Here is an 18216-nt window from a genome sequence, read left to right on the forward strand (position 1 = left end):
TTGGTATGCAACTCAGTATTTTTCTTCCTCAAAACACCACGAGTTGAGTTTATAACAAAAAGTTATATTTTGGTTTCATCTGACCACATGACATTCTCCCAATCCTCTGCTGTATCATCCATGTATCCATTTTGGTATAAACTCAACTCGTCGTGTTTGGAGGAAGAAGAATACTGAGTTGCATCCCAAGAACACCATACCTACTGTGAAGCATGGGGGTGGAAACATTATGCTTTGGGGCTGTTTTTCTGCTAAGGGGACAGGATGATTGATCCGTGTTAAGGAAAGAATGAATGGGGCCATGTATCGTGAGATTTTGAGCCAAAACTTCCTTCCATCACTGAGAGCTTTGAATGGTTGACCAAATACTTATTTTCCACCATAATTTACAAATGAATTCTGCAATGTGAATTCCTGGATTTTTTTTTTCACATTCTGTCTCTCACAGTTGAAGTGTACCTTTGATGAAAATTACAGACCTCTGTCATCATTTTAAGTGGGAGAACTTGCACAATCGGTGGCTGACTAAATACTTTTTTGCCCCACTGTACATAACGTGTTGCAAAAAGCCACAAAAACCCAACACACACCTCCAACAAATATTATGAATCGTGCTGAAAGGGTTTTTAATGACAATGAGTGCAGCATTTAAAGTTAGATACAATTTTCTGACCCATGCAGTTATGGAGTGTTTGCCATGCAACTGCAGAGCACCAATCACAAACCTTCGTTATCGCCCTTTCTCTTGTGTGAGTCTGTTGTGGGAGTTTTTTCCCATCCAAACGGGCACAGCTTCAGACAAAATGGCCGCCAGACTTTCCTCCGAGCCAAAAAAATGGTGGCGCCGCCATCGGTGTGCTTTTAGCCTTTATAGTCGGGCGCTAATTGCATTTGCATAACCTTCGCCAAATTGTTGACGGCCATCGCGGGGAAAGCAGGCGACGCTCGGAAGTAAGGGGTAAGCGGTTAGCGCTAGTCGTGTTGTTTTTGTTGCTTTTCCGTTGAGATTAAGGCTGCCCGCCGTGCCGTATGGTGTTTGCATGCAAATGTGACCAGAAAAGATTAAGCCCCCTTTTTTTTTTTTTAATCAGATGGCTCCGTCCCTCCCGCACACACGCGTATAAATAATGCGCCGACAAAAGCATTAAGCACTCGCACTCCAATCAAGCAGGGTCGTGATAGGATGATAGTCTGGTTACCACGGCGACTGACACAACATCGTTGCAGGAAGTGGAATTAAACTGTGCTGTTTGATTGGACGGCTGTCATTAGTCCAAACAAACAGGGGTCTGTCAGCTGCTTCAGAAGCAAAATGGCGGTCAGGCGAATCACATGGTTCTCTATAGTTGGGGGGCGCATTTTAGGGGTTTGAGAGAGGCGAGACTGGTGTGGAGGGGCTGGGAGGGGGGCTCCTAGTGGAGTGGTTATTATTTGAGGAGAAGGGGAGGGGGGGTGTCTGCTTTTTAGTAGCCCATTAATGAGAGGCTGGGTGTGGAGGGGGGGTCGTTTGTCTGCGTTTGTGAACATGCATCTCGGTCATTTGCATAAAGTGGCGTCCATATGCTGTGCGGCGACGCAAACCCTTTCTTTTTTCTTCTTCTTCTTTCCCCCTCCATTGGGCAATAACACTTCTGCTCCGCGTCGCTTATGCCGCTGTCCAATGAGGAGACGGCCGATCCGCGTCGGACCAATGGCGAGTAATCAGGAAGAGGAAGGGAGAAAAAGTCCGGAGTTTACCCTTCACGTGCTCGCACATGGAGGATGAAGACTGATGCAAAACTGCACCGTGTCTGAAATAAACGTCCCGGAGCGTGGGAAGGCGACACAGACACCGCGCAGTTGTGTAAGCGGGTGAAGGAGGACCCTAGAGTTCAAGGGTCATGACCAGTTGAAGAGGCTGTCTGGTTCTTTGCTTGTCGTCTGGGTCCTAGCGGCATGCTAATGAAGTGGTTTTGATAAGCAGGGGCGTCTTTTGTTCGCCCAGTCTGGACGGGACTTAAGAGGAGGCGAATCAGACATGCGGAGGTCAGACGGCCATGGCCGTGACCTCCACTAAACCACCCTTTAAAGTCCAAATGAATACAAAAACATATAATTTGCATCAGTTGTGCCCACACTTTTTCTGCAGGTGAGCTACTTTTTAATTGACCAAGTGGAGGGGATCTACCGCATTTATATATATCATTTACATTGATTTATGTATAAAAGAGAGGTTTTTGTTAACATGTTAAATGTGTTTAATGATAATACAAGCATGTTTAACATTCCTACTTTCATGAAGACAAGAATATAAGTTGGTGTGTGACCTGATTCTGATGACTTGCATTGATTGGAATCAGACTTTAGTGATGATAACGTCCACATTTTCAAATGGAGGAAAAAAAAAATGTCCTCCTCTCTGTCCAATACCACATGAAAGTGGTTGCTTTTTGCCATCTTATTTGTCCAGCTTCCATACTCCTTTTTATACACTTTACAATTATGTGTATTTTGGTCTGGTCATCCTCGTCCGGACAGAAGGACGACACGGCACTGCTGCTGGATCAAAAGAGACATCGGAGACACTTTACTGAACCAAAAGTTGCTTTATTACAAGCGGGCGTCATTATACAGGACTGCAGTTCTTGAAGGAGGTCCAAACAAAGCACTGCTAACTTGGAGAAACCAAACTATTGGTTTTTATATCCCTCCTTCCTGTCTCTGTGTGTGCTAAGTCAGGATAGCACATCCTGACCATAATAGGAGAAGTTTGTGTTTAAGGGTCTGAAAATCACCGGCTGTAAGTCAAAACTAAATGTTGGCGTTGGTCTGAACATGTAGTCTCTTCTCAAGGAAAGGGCTATTACTTTTGCTTTCCAAAGTCCCAATTAGGGCCTCTCTCCTACGAGAAGTGATCCAATCCGCCTGTGAATATCCAACGAAGGGGCCTTATCTTATCTATGCTCAAACTGAAATACCACTATTTGATCAAACTTGGTGGTTCGCTTTCTCCAAGATGAATATAAACGTTAACCATATGCAAAACATAATATGAAATAATGAATTCACTTCAACAAGAAATACATTGACGGCAAAATAAACACATCTCCAGAAAAGGTCTGTGAGCGTCTAAAGTCGGGCTCTCCAAAGTGGGGCCCGTTTACGGTGCGCAGGTCGTTTTTGAATGGCCCGCAAAAAAACAATAGTCACAACATTTCACACATTTTTTAAAAAAGTATATGGCCCAAATGTCTGAATTCGGACATGAAAACCAAAATGACCAATGGATGACCTGTGCGTCTTACTTTATGTGGTGTTAGTGCGAACTAGTTGGCTGGATCAGTGGTTCTCAAATGGGGTTACGCGTACCCCTGGGGGTACTAGAAAGTATGCCAAGGGGTATGTGAGATTTTTTTTTTAAATATTCTAATAATAGCAACAATTCAAAAGTCCTTTATAAACATATCTATTGAATAATACGTCAACAAAATATGAATGTAAGTTCATAAACTGTGAAAAGTAATGCAACAATGCAATATTCAGTGTTGACAGCTAGATTTTTTGTGGACATGTTCCATAAATATTGATGTTAAAGATTTGTTTTTTTTGTGAAGAAATGTTTAGAATGAAGTTGATGAATCCAGATGGATTTCTATTACAATCCCCAAAGAGGGCACTTTAAGTTGATGATTACTTCTATGTGTAGAAATCTTTATTTATAATTGAATCCCTTGTTTATTTTTCATCAAGTTTTTAGTTATTTTTTATATATTTTTTTCCAAACAGTTCAAGAAAGACCACTACAAATGTGCAATATTTTGCACTGTTATACAATTTAATAAATCAGAAACTGATGACATAGTGCTGTATTTTACTTCTTTATCTCTTTTTTTCAACCAAAAATACTTTGCTCTGATTAGGGGGTACTTGAATTAAAAGAAAATTTTCACAGGGGGTACATCAATGAAAAAAGATTGAGAACCAATGGGCTAGATAATAGGAATATTAGTAGGGACTAATTAATACAATAAAATATCTAAAGGGGGTTAGATTAAATATTACATTAATTTGCTTTATTACATGCAGTAGAACACACTGCTGAGGTGTTTTCTTCAGATAGTTTGGCATTTATTGATGTTGCTTTTAGTATATTTAATGTACAAAATGTATCAAAGTGAAAATGTATTCTAAGGCTCCATTTGAACCAGTCATGTACAGTACAGGCCAAAAGTTTGGACACACCTTCTCATTCAATGTGTTTTCTTTATTTTCATGACTATTTACATTGTAAATTGTCACATCAAAACTATGAATGAACACATGTGGAGTTATGTATGTAACAAAAAAAGGTGAAATAACTGAAAACATGATTTATATTCTAGTTTCTTCAAAATAGCCACCCTTTGCTCTGATTACTGCTTTGCACACTCTTGGCATTCTCTCCATGAGCTTCAAGAGGTAGTCACCTGAAATGGTTTTCACTTCACAGGTGTGCTTGAAGCTCATCGAGAAAATGCCAAGAGTGTGCAAAGGGTGGCTATTTTGAAGAAACTAGAATATAAAACATGTTTTCAGTTATTTCACCTTTTTTTGTTAAGTACATAACTCCACATGTTTTCATTCATAGTTTTGATGTGACAATCTACAATATAAAAAGTCATGAAAATAAAGAAAACACATTGAAGGAGGAAAAAGTGTGCACAAACATTTGGCCTGTACTGTACAGTGAGGGGGAAATGTAACGATAACCATAGAACAGGATTTGGCACATGGCTGCTGGGCACAATAGGACCACTGTTGTGAATAATTAAACATCAACAGCATACATTAATCAGATGCTGACTTAAATATACTTGTTATGCAACTCAAGTTGTTTGGTTTTATTTTTTTTTCTTACTTTTGGAATAGTTAAGAATGTTAAAATGTTGCAGTTAATAAAGATTTGGGGTTATTCTGCTTTTTGTCCCAGTTGTGTTAGGCAAGGGTCAAAAAACACATTTTGTCATGGACCTGAATCAACACATTAAAGGGGAACATTATCACAATTTCAAAAGGGTTAAAACCAATAAAAATCAGTTCCCAGTGGCTTATTTTATTTTTTGAAGTTTTTTTCAAAATTTTACCCGTCCCGGAATATCCCCAAAAAAAACTTTAAAGTGCCTGATTTTTGCTATCTACAAAGACACTGTCCATTTTCCTGTGACATCACATACCGATGCCAATACAAACAACGTGGCGGTTACCACAGCAAGATATAGCGACATTAGCTCGGATTCAGACTCGGATTTCAGCGGCTTAAGCGATTCAACAGATTACGCATGTATTGAAACGGATGGTTGGAGTATGGAGGCAGATAGCGAAAACGAAATTGAAGAACAAACTGAAGCTATTGAGCGAATAGCTATTGAGGCAATTCGACCATGTCTGCCTTAGCATCGCCAGTAAAATGTGCAGACCAACGATCGGAAGTTTCGCTCTTGTGACACTGGATCAACTTAAATCCATCGATTGGTAAGTGTTTGGTTGGCATTAAATGTGGGTGGAGGGAAACGCTGGATGTAAATATAGTTTCAAATGTACATACAGCTAGCCTAAATAGCATGTTAACATCGATTAGCTGGCATTCATGCCGCGACCAAATATGTCTGATTAGCACATAAGTCAACAACATCAACAAAATTCACCTTGGTGATTTCTTTGACTTTATCGTTGGAAATGCATCGCCGGTAAATAGCATGTTAGCATCGATTAGCATGCCGTGCTAATCGATGCACATTCTACGTAAATCAACTTGAATACGTCCCTGATCGTGTTGTTACACCCTCCGACAACACACCGATTAAACATGATGTCTCCAAGGTACGGAAAACAGTCGAAAAAATGGAAAATAACAGAGCTGATTTGACTCGATGTGTATAATATGTTTGACAAAATGGCGGCTTCATTACCTATGTGACGTCAGAACGCTCCGGAAGCGATAAATAGAAAGGCGTTTATTTCGCCAAAATTCACCCATTTAGATTTCGGAAATCGGTTTTAAAAATATATGGTCTTTTTTCTGCAAAATTAAGGTATATATTGATGCTTACATAGGTCTGCTGATAATGTTCCCCTTTAACACTGAATAGCATCATTCTAGAAAGCACTCATGCACATTAGTAAGAAAGGTGTTAATCATGGTGGTGCTGAGTGTACACATACAGTAAGTAATATACATAAACTGCATTTCCCGAAGCAAGGTACTCCACAAAGCTGATCCTTCCTCCCTTTGAGCAAGGCAGCATCCCTATGAAGAGGGGGTGTGGATGCAAGAAGATACCTCAGTGCTCTCTTTATGCTGGTGGCTGCAGGCTTCATTAGCTGGACAGAAAGGGACAACTCCTCAATAGACCGGCCTTACTGCCACAGGCTCGGCCTCAGTGGAGTGTGTGTGTCTGTGTGTGTGTGTGTGTGTGTGTGTGTGTGTGTGTGTGTGTGTGTGTGCGTGTGTGTGTGTGTGTGTGTGTGTGTGTGTGTGTGTGTGTGTGTGTGTGTGTGTGTGCGCGCGTGTGCGCGTGTGTAAGCGTGGTTGCCGGACCACTCGCACACCACCGGGCCTCATTGTTTCTCACTCATGCCTAAAGGAGGCTCGCATTGACACGTCTTTTTTTTTCTTTTTTAAAGCTCACATCTTTCTTTGTACCTCGTTCTCTCGCTTTCTCTTGAAGGCTTTCCATTATTCTCCATTTCAAAATGTTTCCTCCTTGTGTTCTCTCTTCTCGGCCGTGTTGTTCCAAAAAACTCAACATTTTCTATACATGCTATGCATGTGGAGCTGTGATCAGATGCACATTTACAGTAGCTCCTACTGTATATCACAGATGATGAATATTAACAGTACGCTGTTCCGAGAAGTATTGATTCAACAGCATGTATGGTTGTAATTGTTTGTAATCTACAACCGCACCACTCGACAACATGACATAACCTTTTTTCGTAGAATTATTAGTAACACATGTTTTGATTACAAAAAAGGCATTGCTTTCTGCTGTGAAATTAGATTTTTGCAAAATATATATTTTAATTTTTTTATTATCTTTTAAATTGTAAATAAAATAACCCAAAAGTGTTAATTGTATACCGAAATGCAGACAGTTTAGTGACACTTGTAAGTTTAGCAAATATATATTTAGTTATAGCAACATAATATCACATATTATGACATCACATTCTGTAACGTAGCACCATGTACTACATCTTAACTTAACACTGCATAATTGAACATAAGATAGCCATATGCAACATAGCATAACTTCACATTGCATATTGGAAGAAAACGATTAACATACTGTAACAAAACAAAGCTTTCAATGGGAGACCGAGCTTTCTGCTCCGCTGCTCCCAGTCTGTGTAACGCTCTCCCTGACCACCTGAGGGCACCTCAGACTGTGGATGCTTTTAAAAAAGGCTTGAAAACCCATCTTTAAAAAAAAAAAAAAAGCCTTTGTATAGAAATGCATGCTGGTTCTAGCTATTGGGCTGTTTCTAGTTTTATATTTTATTTTTATTATCTTTTTACTATTATTATTATTATTATTACACAGTTTAGTTAGGTCATTGAAAAATAAAATAATAGTAACTTATGAATTGATTTGAAAAATAACAAACATAATATAGGCGCCAGCGCCTCCCGCGACCCCAAAAGCGAATAAGCAGTAGAAGATGGAAGGCTGGGATGGAATAAACACAGTTAATTAAATGTGTAACTGGACATTAATATTTTCATACAGGCAGAATCTTTGACACACTCGGTTATACAATAGATAAACCATTTTCTTTTTCAATTATTACATTAAAATTAAACAGCAACAAAATGTAAGAAAACAGTAAATTAAACGTTCTAACTATTAATTAATAATATTATACTTAATCATCAATAACACAAAGCTGACAATCTGTTTTTAGCATTTTTTATTAAAAAATATCAGTGTGGCCCCCGCACACTTAGCCTTGTCAGTGGGGCTGCAATTAACAATTATTTTCATGGTCAACGATTATCTTAACGATTAGTCGGCTAATTACTTATTAAAGGGTACACATATATAATGGCTCTAACTTTTCCATAGACTTTTAAATGCAGCCTAAGATATTTTAGGAAAGTGCTAACTAACAACAAAGATGACTAATTAATTCATGAATATTTATTCATACTGTAACCTGGTGGTGAAATCGATCAAAATGAGGGTGGTCCCAAAAAGGAGGGATTTTTCAGATTGACTGTGTGTCGCTTTTAAAAGTGCACCCCCTCTGGTCAACATATGAAATAACATTTGTATGTTAGAAATTGAAATGCGCCCCCTTTGGCCAAAATTAATTTACAAAAAATACATACTGTATGTACATAGAGACATACAGTAATAACTTGAAGTAAATAATGAATATTAAAAACCAATTACAAACAAAAAAATAAAAGTTGACCTTTTTTATATTTGCATAGTATGTATATATTATTAATGTTGTAAATACATATGTTTATATATCTAGAAAGGGTGGTCCTAAAGAGGTAGGCAATTTTTAGAGGTCTCAAGAAGGTAACAAATACACGAATGTGTGTGTGTGCACAAATGCGCGGTTTGAGTTAGTTAAAAGCCTTTTCTAAGACATTGCAAATGGATGCTGCTTTAAAATATACTTGAATTGATGTCAACATAACTCAGCTGGTTGACTTTGGCTAAAATGATTGTTAAAGTTATTTTTCACACAACTTGGTCTCACTCTTGTTAGCGAGCTAGCAAGGTAGAATCAGAATCAGAAATACTTTATTAATCCCTGAGGGGAAATTACAATTTTCAGCACAATCCCATTCAACATCAGACAAACATTAGAGGAGGACAGAACAGGATCCCTGATCGGTCTGCCAATTTCCGGCGGTCCTTACAAAAAAGTTGAGAAACAGGTAAACCGAGTCCACATCCTCCCTCTAAATGTCCAACATCATGTCTTTAAATTCTCATGTATCACAGATGTGCTGCCATTAAAATAAGGTAGGCTTTGCAAAATGAGCAAGACATTCATGTTTTTAACAAGAATAATAGGAAATATCCACACACTTTACTTGTTATCACCGGGGATGTTTTTGCGAGTGACCCACTTCTGCTCAGAAAAACATGAGTGATGACGTCATGACTATTGTCCACAAATGTAATTGTCGACGACAAATTTTATTGTTGACAATGTTGACCAATCGTTGTCCCCTTGACACATTTTATTGTTGACAATGTTGACCAATCGTTGTCCCGCTGTCCGGTCGACAAATTTTATTGTCGACAATGTCGACCTATCGTTGTCCCCTTGAAAAATGTTATTGTTGACAATGTTGACCAATCATTGTCCCGCTGTCCGGTTAACAAATTTTATTGTCGACAATGTTGACCTGTCGTTGTCCCTTTGACAAATTTTATTGTTCACAATATTGACCAATCGTTGTCCCGCTGTCCGGTTGACAAATTTTATTGTCGACAATGTCAACCTATCGTTGTCCCCTTGACAAATTTTATTGTTGACAATGTCGGCCAATCGTAGTCCCCTTGACAAATGTTATTGTTGACAATGTCAACCTATCGTTGTCCCCTTGACAAATGTTATTGTTGACAACGTCAACCTATCTTTGTCCCCCTGACAAATGTTATTGTTTACATTGTCGACCATTAGTTGTCCTCTTGACAAATGTTATTGTTGACAATGTTGACCTATCGTTGTCCCCTTGACAAATTTTATTGTTGACAATGTCGAACAAACGTTGTCCCGCTGTCCGGTTGACAAATTTTATTGTCGACTATGTCGACCTATTGTTGTCCCCTTGACAAATTTTTTTGCAGACAATGTCGACCTATCGCTGACCCCTTGACAAATGTTATTGTTGACAATGTCGACCTATCGCTGACCCCTTGACAAATGTTATTGTTGACAATGTCGACCTATCGCTGACCCCTTGACAAATTGTATTGTTGACAATGTTGACCAATCGTTGTACCGCTGTCCGGTTGACAAATTTTATTGTCAACAATGTCGACCTACCGTTTTTCCTTTGTTATTGTTGACAATGTCGACCAATCGTTGTCCCGCTGTCCGGTCGACATATTTTAGTGTCAACAATGTTGACCTATCGTTGTCCCCTTGACAAATTTTATTGTTGACAATGTTGATCAATCGTTGTCCCACTATCCGGTTGACAAATTTTATTGTCGACAATGTTGACCTGTCGTTGTCCCTTTGACAAATTTTATTGTTCATAATGTCGACCAAACGTTGTCCCGCTGTCCAGTTGACAGATTTTATTGTCGCCTATGTCAACCTATTGTTGTCCCCTTGGCATATTTTATTGCCGACAATGTCGACCTATCGCTGACCCCTTGACAAATGTTATTGTTGACCATGTCGACCTATCGCTGACCCCTTGACGAATGTTATTGTTGACAATATCGACCTATCGTTGTCCCCTAGACCAATTTTATTGTTGACAATGTCGACCTATTGTTGTCTCCTTGACAAATTTTATTGTTGACAATATCGACCAATCTTTGTCCCGCTGTCCGGTTGACAAATTTTATTGTCGACAATGTCAACCTATCGTTGTCCCCTTGACAAATGTTATTGTCCACAATGTCAACCTATCGTTGTCCCCTTGAAAAATGTTATTGTTGACAATATCGACCAATCGTTGTCCCGCTGTCCGGTTGACAAATTTTATTGTCAACAATATGAACCTATCGTTGTCCCCTTTGACAAATTTTATTGTCGACAATGTCAGCCAATTGTTGTCCCCTTGACAAATGTCATTGTTGACAATGTTGACCTATCAATGTCCCCTTGACAAATTTTACTGTTGACAATGTCGGCCAATCGTTGTCCCCTTGACAAATGTCATTGTTCAAAATGTCGACCTATCGTTGTCCCATTGACAAATTTTATTGCTGACAATGTCGACCAATCGTTGTCTGGTTGACAAATTTTATTGTCGACAATGTCGACCAATGGTTGCAGCCCTACTTGTCAGTATTGTGGAAAAAGTTTGGACATCCGTCAACTAGAATATCAAAAGTATCCATATTTAGATTTGATATTAAAGAATAAAGATCTGGTCTTGGTAGCATCCATATTCACGAGTGTTTTGCGTGTGACATGTGACATGAGACATGGTGTCAGGACCCCCGTCTTTAAGGTCGCAAAGGTAGGATGCACATGTTGCTGCGACCTCCTGCTGAAGGGTTAGCATGCAGCGTTCATGCGGACTTGGACTCTAGCTCCTCTCTACTGGGGTCCCATATTGGAGTCAAAGTCTGTGAGGAGGAGAAGAAGGAACTTGGTTAGCAGCTTTGAAATAAGGGAAAGTGTATGGAAAAAGTGTGTGTGTGCGTGCGTGCGTCAGCAAGGAAAATACCATGGCCTGGTTTGTGGTCCCGTTGGGATGGTGGCCCTCTTTTTTGCCTGCAAAATGAGACATACACTTCTTGTATTCGTTACCTTCTTGAGACCTCTGAAAAAAAATGCTTACCTCTTTAGGACCACCCTTTCTAGATAGGGGAGCCCTTCAAATGTTTACACACACTTGTTATTTCACATGTTGACCAAAGGGGGAGCACTTTTAAAACCGACACACAGTCAATTTGAAAAATTCGTCCTTTTTGGGACCACCCTCATTTTGATAGATTTCACAACCATTGCATCTAATAGACATTCTCCATTAGATGCAATGGTTTTTCGTATTGGGACCATGATTTATGTTCTCACTTGTTCACACCTCTTCATATGGAAGGTACTTTTCCTTGTTGTCAAGAAGGGTAGGAACACACACACACACACACACACGCACACACACACACTGTGTCTGTATGTGAGATCCATTTTTGTTGAAGCAGTCACTTCATTAGGTACACCTACCTGCACACACTCACCGATGTAAGTGTGCAACACACAGCATGACCTCTGACCTTGTCCTGCTGGGAAGATTCCGTTCCCATTGGATGGGTGGGGAGGAGGGAAAAGACCAGGGCCTCCCCTTCATACACACACACACACACACACTCCATTGGTGTGGCTGTCACTCGGCCACCCATTCAGGGCTCAGTCACGGCCACTTAGAGCGCAGCAGACTCGCAGGGATTCAGACGAGCTGTGATCCAATGACATGTATTTATAATGAGGGGCTGCCGGGGACGTCTTTGTTGCACACAATGTCAGCACAAGTGTGTGTGTGTGTGTGTGTGTGTGTGTGTGTGTGTGTGTGTGTGTGTGTGTGTGTGTGTGTGTGTGTGTGTGTGTGTGTGTGTGTCTGTGGGGGGGGTCACCATTGTCACACACTGTAGGACTGCATACATACTTGAACTCTGGCATATTTCACACAAAACAAAATGCTCAGATGCTCTGTTATTAGAATATATGTTAGTTATTATTAAATATTACCTCAACGCTTGTACAAACCGCGTTTCCATATGAATTGGGAAATTGTGTTAGATGTAAATATAAACGGAATACAATGATTTGCAAATCATTTTCAACCCATATTCAGTTGAATATGCGACAAAGACAACATATTTGATGTTCAAACTGATAAACATTTTTTTTTTTCAAATAATCATCAACTTTAGAATTTGATGCCAGCAATATGTGACAAAGAAGTTGGGAAAGGTGGCAATAAATACTGATAAAGTTGAGAAATTCTCATCAAACACGTATTTGGAACATCCCACAGGTGTGCAGGCTAATTGGGAACAGGTGGGTGCCATGATTGGGTATAAAAGCCGCATCCATGAAATGCTAAGTAATTCACAAACAAGGATGGGGCGAGGTACAGTACACCAATTTGTAAGCAAATTGTCGAACAGTTTTAGAACAACATTTCTCAATGAGTTACTGCAAGGAATTTAGGGATTTTACCATCTACGGTCCGTAAAATCATCAAAAGGTTCAGAAAATCTGGAGAAATTACTGCATGTAAGCGATGATATTACAGACCATTCATCCCTCAGGCGGTATTGCATCAAAAACAGACATCCGTGTGTAAAGGATATCACCACAAGGGCTCAGGAACACTTTATAAAACCACTGTCAGTAACTACAGTTGGTTGCTACATCTCTAAATGCAAGTTAAAACTCTACTATGCAAAGCGAAACCCATTTATCAACAACACCAAAGAACGCCACCGGCTTCGCTGGGCCCGAGCTCATCTAAGATGGACTGATGCACAGTGGAAAAGTGTTCTGTGGTCTGACGAGTCTACATTTCCAATTATATTTGGAAACTGTGGACGTGGTATCCTCCGGAACAAAGAGGAAAATAACCATCCGGGTTGTTATAGGCGCAAAGTTCAAAAGTCAGCATCTGTGATGGTATGGGGGTGTTTTAGTGCCCAAGGCATGGGTAACTTACACATCAGTGAAGGCACCATTAATGCTGAAAGGTCCATACAGGTTTTGGAGCAACATATGTTGTCATCCAAGCAACGTTATCATGGACGCCCCTGCTTATTTTAGCAAGACAACGCCAAGCCACGTGTTACAACAGCGTGGTTTCGTAGTAAAAGAGTGTGGGAACACTCCTGGCCCGCCTGCAGTCCAGACCTGTCTCCCATCGAAAATGTGTGGCGCATTATGAAGCGTAAAATAAGACAGCGGAGACCCCGGACTGTTGAACGACTGAAGCTGTACATAAAACAAGAATGGGAAAGAATTCCACTTTCAAAGCTTCAAAAATTAGTTTCCTCAGTTCCCAAACGTTTATTGAGTGTTGTTAAAAGAAAAGGTGACTGTGGAGAGACACCGCCGACGGGCCGACAACGGGCGGAAAGCAGCAGCGCGGGCCCACCTGAAGGCCGGGAGGCGGGGCATGCGGCGGCAAAAGGAGGCGTGACCCATGCGGAGCGACGCTGCAGCGGCAATCTAATGCAGGTGCGTATACGACACACCGGCTCACGATCTGTCTATCTGCTGGCAGAATATAAAAAGGGCAAGGGAGGAGCGACCAGGGAGAGCAGCACGGAGGAAGAAACATCAGCCAGCAGACCAGAGCACGACAAACCAAACCACTAGAGCGATGACGCACCCCCGCAGCGGACGCAAGCTCCGGACGCCGAAAGGCGTGCAGCGGCAGCAGACAAGCCAAAGACGCGCACTGAAAAGTGACTCGACAAAAGGCCCAAGTGACAACAGAAATGTTGAAACAATAAATCAATGCTGCTATGATGCGTCATGTGTCAGGTGTCCCCGCAACCCACACGAAGACGGCAGGAAGACCGTTACAGTGACGTAACACAGTGGTGAACATGCCCTTTCCCAACTACTTTGCCACGTGTTGCAGCCATGAAATTCTAAGTTTATTATTATTTGTAAAAAAAAATAAAGTTTATGAGTTTGAACATCAAATATGTTGTCTTTGTAGTGCATTCAACTGAATATGGGTTTAAAAGGATTTGCAAATCATTGTATTCCATTCATATTTACATCTAACACAATTTCCCAACTCATATGGAAACGGCGTTTGTATTGTTGTGAGCCAGGGTGTACTTATCGCTCTGTGTATGTCTGCGATGAGGTGGCGACTTGTCCAGGGTATACTTGCCTTCCGCCCGATTGTAGCTGAGATAGGCAACAGCGCCCCCCGCGATCCCAAAGGGAATAAGCGGTAGAAATGGATGGATGTGTGTGTGTGTGTGTGTGTGTGTGTGTGTGTGTGTGTGTGTGTGTGTGTGTGTGTGTGTGTGTGTGTGTGCGTGCGTGCGTGCGTGCGTGCGTGCGTGCGTGCGTGCGTGCGTGCGTGCGTGCGTGCGTGCGTGCGTGTGTGTGTGTGTGTGTTATGGTTGTCCCCATACCAATGTTTTGGTACCAGTACCAAAATGTATTTCCATCCATCCATCCATGTTCTACCGCTTATTCCCTTCGGGGTCGCAGGAGCCTATCTCAGCTACAATTGGACAAGTCGCCACCTCATCGCAGGGCCAACACAGATGGACAGACAACATTAAGTATATCCATACGTTTTGATACTTTTCTAATTAAAGGGGACCACAAAAAATTGCATTTTTGGCTTGATTTTAACAAAAAAAAAATGGTACAATCAACATTTGTTTATTATTGATGTTGTCCTTAAATAAAATAGTGAACATACTAGACAACTTGTCTTTTAGTAGTAAGTAAACAAACAAATGCTCCTAATTAGTCTGCTGACGAATGCAGTAACATATTGTGTCATTTATCATTCTATTATTTTGTCAACAGTATAAAGGACAAACTGTAAAAATTTATTATTAATCTACTTGTTCATTTACTGTTAATATCTGCTTATTTTCTGTTTCCACATGTCCTATCTACACTTCTGTTAAAATGTAATAATCACTTATTCTTCTGTTGTTTGATACTTTACTTTCGTTTTGGATGATACCACAAATTTAGATATCGATCCGATACCAAGTAGTTACAGGATCATACATTGGTCATATTGAAAGTCCTCATGTGTCCAGGGACCTTTTTCCTGAGCTTATAAACATAATATAAATTGCTAAAAAGAGAAAACATAGTCTGTGACGTAATCATTGTAGTATCCACCAGATACACTATTGTACTTAGTATCATTACAGTAGATGTCAGGTATAGATCCACCCATGGATCTAACACACATTCAGGTGTGTTAGCTTTTGTTAGCAGTGACGCCGGTGAGCTATTGCATCCTCCTACGGTTAGTAGTGAAGCATGTTTAGCTATTACTCGTCCTCCAGAGATAACGAAACTTGGAAGAAACTTACTTTGTCGCCATGAAGGCGAGGATTAGTGATTTAGAAGTAGCTAAAACATAGCAGACCACGGCTGAACGTTAGCCACTAGCTAACCATGTTTTAAAGCACTTCTTCCTGAGGGCGTTTCAGTGTTATAACTTCGCCTTTATCGTCAGTTTTTACACCAAAATGCGTCCATTCTCCCTTTTCTGTCTACACACTGTGTCTACTTGGAAGTACTCTGTGATTGTGCGCTGCCGAACATGCTCCTCTGCTCGTAACATGTCATGACTTGACGATGCGCCGTCATGCCCGGGAACCTGTATTTTTCAAACAGAGTATAGTACTGTTTTTGATTCATTAGTACCGGTATACTATACTACTAGTACCGGTATACTGTACTACTAGTACCGGTATACTATACTACTAGTACCGGTATACTATACTACTAGTACCGGTATACTGTACTACTAGTACCGGTATACTATACTACTAGTACCGGTATACTATACTACTAGTACCGGTATACTATACTACTAGTACCGGTATACCATACAACCCTGGTGCGGACGACAATTCAGCACAACATTGGACTGGGAGAGGCGTGAGATGTCCCATAGTTCCCCATAGGTGACAGTATAGTGTCACTTGTCAGTACACCCGTTTCAGGATGAAACGTGAGCAGAGTCTGACAGAGCAGAAGTCAAGAGCAGGCGGGTGTGTCACTTCCCTCGACTCCCCGCTGACTGGAGGGTCAAAGGTGACGCGGGGGACTCAAACGCGTGTTATATAATCATCCATTCTGAGAAGTACAATCCAATAAGTGTTGGGATGACACACACTTAAAACTTCATATTAACAACATTTTACACGTTAATAACTCATCTTCTTTTTGTGTCACCTTGCAGATTTGGGACTCCTGCTTGGAATAGATCATCAATAAACAAATCAATAGATTTGACTGTTGGTCGTCTTGGAAAAAACTTCTAGTAACTAATAGTCAATGTCAATTTTCTATTATTTTTGTTTTGTTTTCTGCTGTTTTCAGTGTTATTAAACACAACATGTATGTGTACAGTTATTAAACATAACATGTGTGTACAATTATTAAACACAACAAGTATGTGTACAGTTATTAAACTTAACATGTGTGTGTACAATTATTAAACATAACATGTATGTGTACAGTTATTAAACATAACATGTGTGTGTAGTTATTAAACATAACATGTGTGTACAGTTATTAAACATAACATGTGTGTACAGTTATTAAACAACATGTGTAGTTATTAAACATAACGTGTGTGTAGTTGTTAAACATAACGTGTGTAGTTATTAAACACAATATGTGTGTACGGTTATTAAACATAACGTGTGTGTGTACAGTTATTAAACATAATGTGTGTAGTTATTAAACACAATATCTGTGTACAGTTATTAAACATGTGTGTGTACAGTTATTAAACATAACATGTGTGTACAGTTATTAAACAACATGTGTAGTTATTAAACATAACATGTGTGTACAGTTATTAAACATAACGTGTGTAGTTATTAAACACAATATCTGTGTACAGTTATTAAACGTGTGTGTACAGTTATTAAACATAACATGTGTGTACAGTTATTAAACAACATGTGTAGTTATTAAACATAACGTGTGTGTAGTTGTTAAACATAACGTGTGTAGTTATTAAACACAATATGTGTGTACAGTTATTAAACATAACATGTGTGTGTGTACAGTTATTAAACATAATATGTGTAGTTATTAAACACAATATGTGTGTACAGTTATTAAACATAACGTGTGTAGTTATTAAACACAATGTGTGTACAGTTATTAAACATGTGTGTGTACAGTTATTAAACAACACGTGTAGTTATTAAACATAACGTGTGTAGTTATTAAACACAATATGTGTGTACAGTTATTAAACATAACATGTGTGTGTACAGTTATCAAACTGTGTGTAGTTATTAAACAATGTGTGTAGTTATTTAACACAATATGTGTGTACAGGTTATAAACATAGCGTGTGTGTAGTTATTAAACATAACATGTGCGTACAGTTATGAAACAAAACGTGTGTAGTTATTAAACACAGTATGTGTGTACAGTTATGAAACATAACGTGTGTAGTTATTAAACACAATATGTGTGTACAGTTATTAAACATAACGTGTGTAGTTATTAAACACAATATGTGTGTAGTTATTAAACATAACGTGTGTGCAGTTATTAAACATAACGTGTGTTGTTGTTAAACATAACATGTGTGTGCAGTTATTAAACATAACGTGTGTCGTTGTTAAACATAACATGTGTGTGCAGTTATTAAACATAACGTGTGTGCAGTTATTAAACATAACGTGTGTAGTTGTTAAACATAACATGTGTGTGCAGTTATTAAACATAACGTGTGTCGTTGTTAAACATAACATGTGTGTGCAGTTATTAAACATAACATGTATTTACAATAAAGATCAC

The 18216-nt window shown here is 39.6% G+C and overlaps 1 long non-coding RNA gene across 1 annotated transcript in view; it reads left to right on the forward strand.

Moving 5' to 3' along the window:
- LOC133568337 (uncharacterized) overlaps positions 1–18216 on the forward strand; it is a 54385-nt gene extending 36169 nt beyond the window's left edge. The window contains exon 4 of the long non-coding RNA XR_009809576.1: positions 16634–18216. This is a non-coding gene — a long non-coding RNA (uncharacterized LOC133568337). The remainder of the gene's footprint in view (positions 1–16633) is intronic.

Source organism: Nerophis ophidion, linkage group LG14 (genome assembly GCF_033978795.1).
Source record: "Nerophis ophidion isolate RoL-2023_Sa linkage group LG14, RoL_Noph_v1.0, whole genome shotgun sequence".
NCBI lineage: Eukaryota > Metazoa > Chordata > Actinopteri > Syngnathiformes > Syngnathidae > Nerophis > Nerophis ophidion.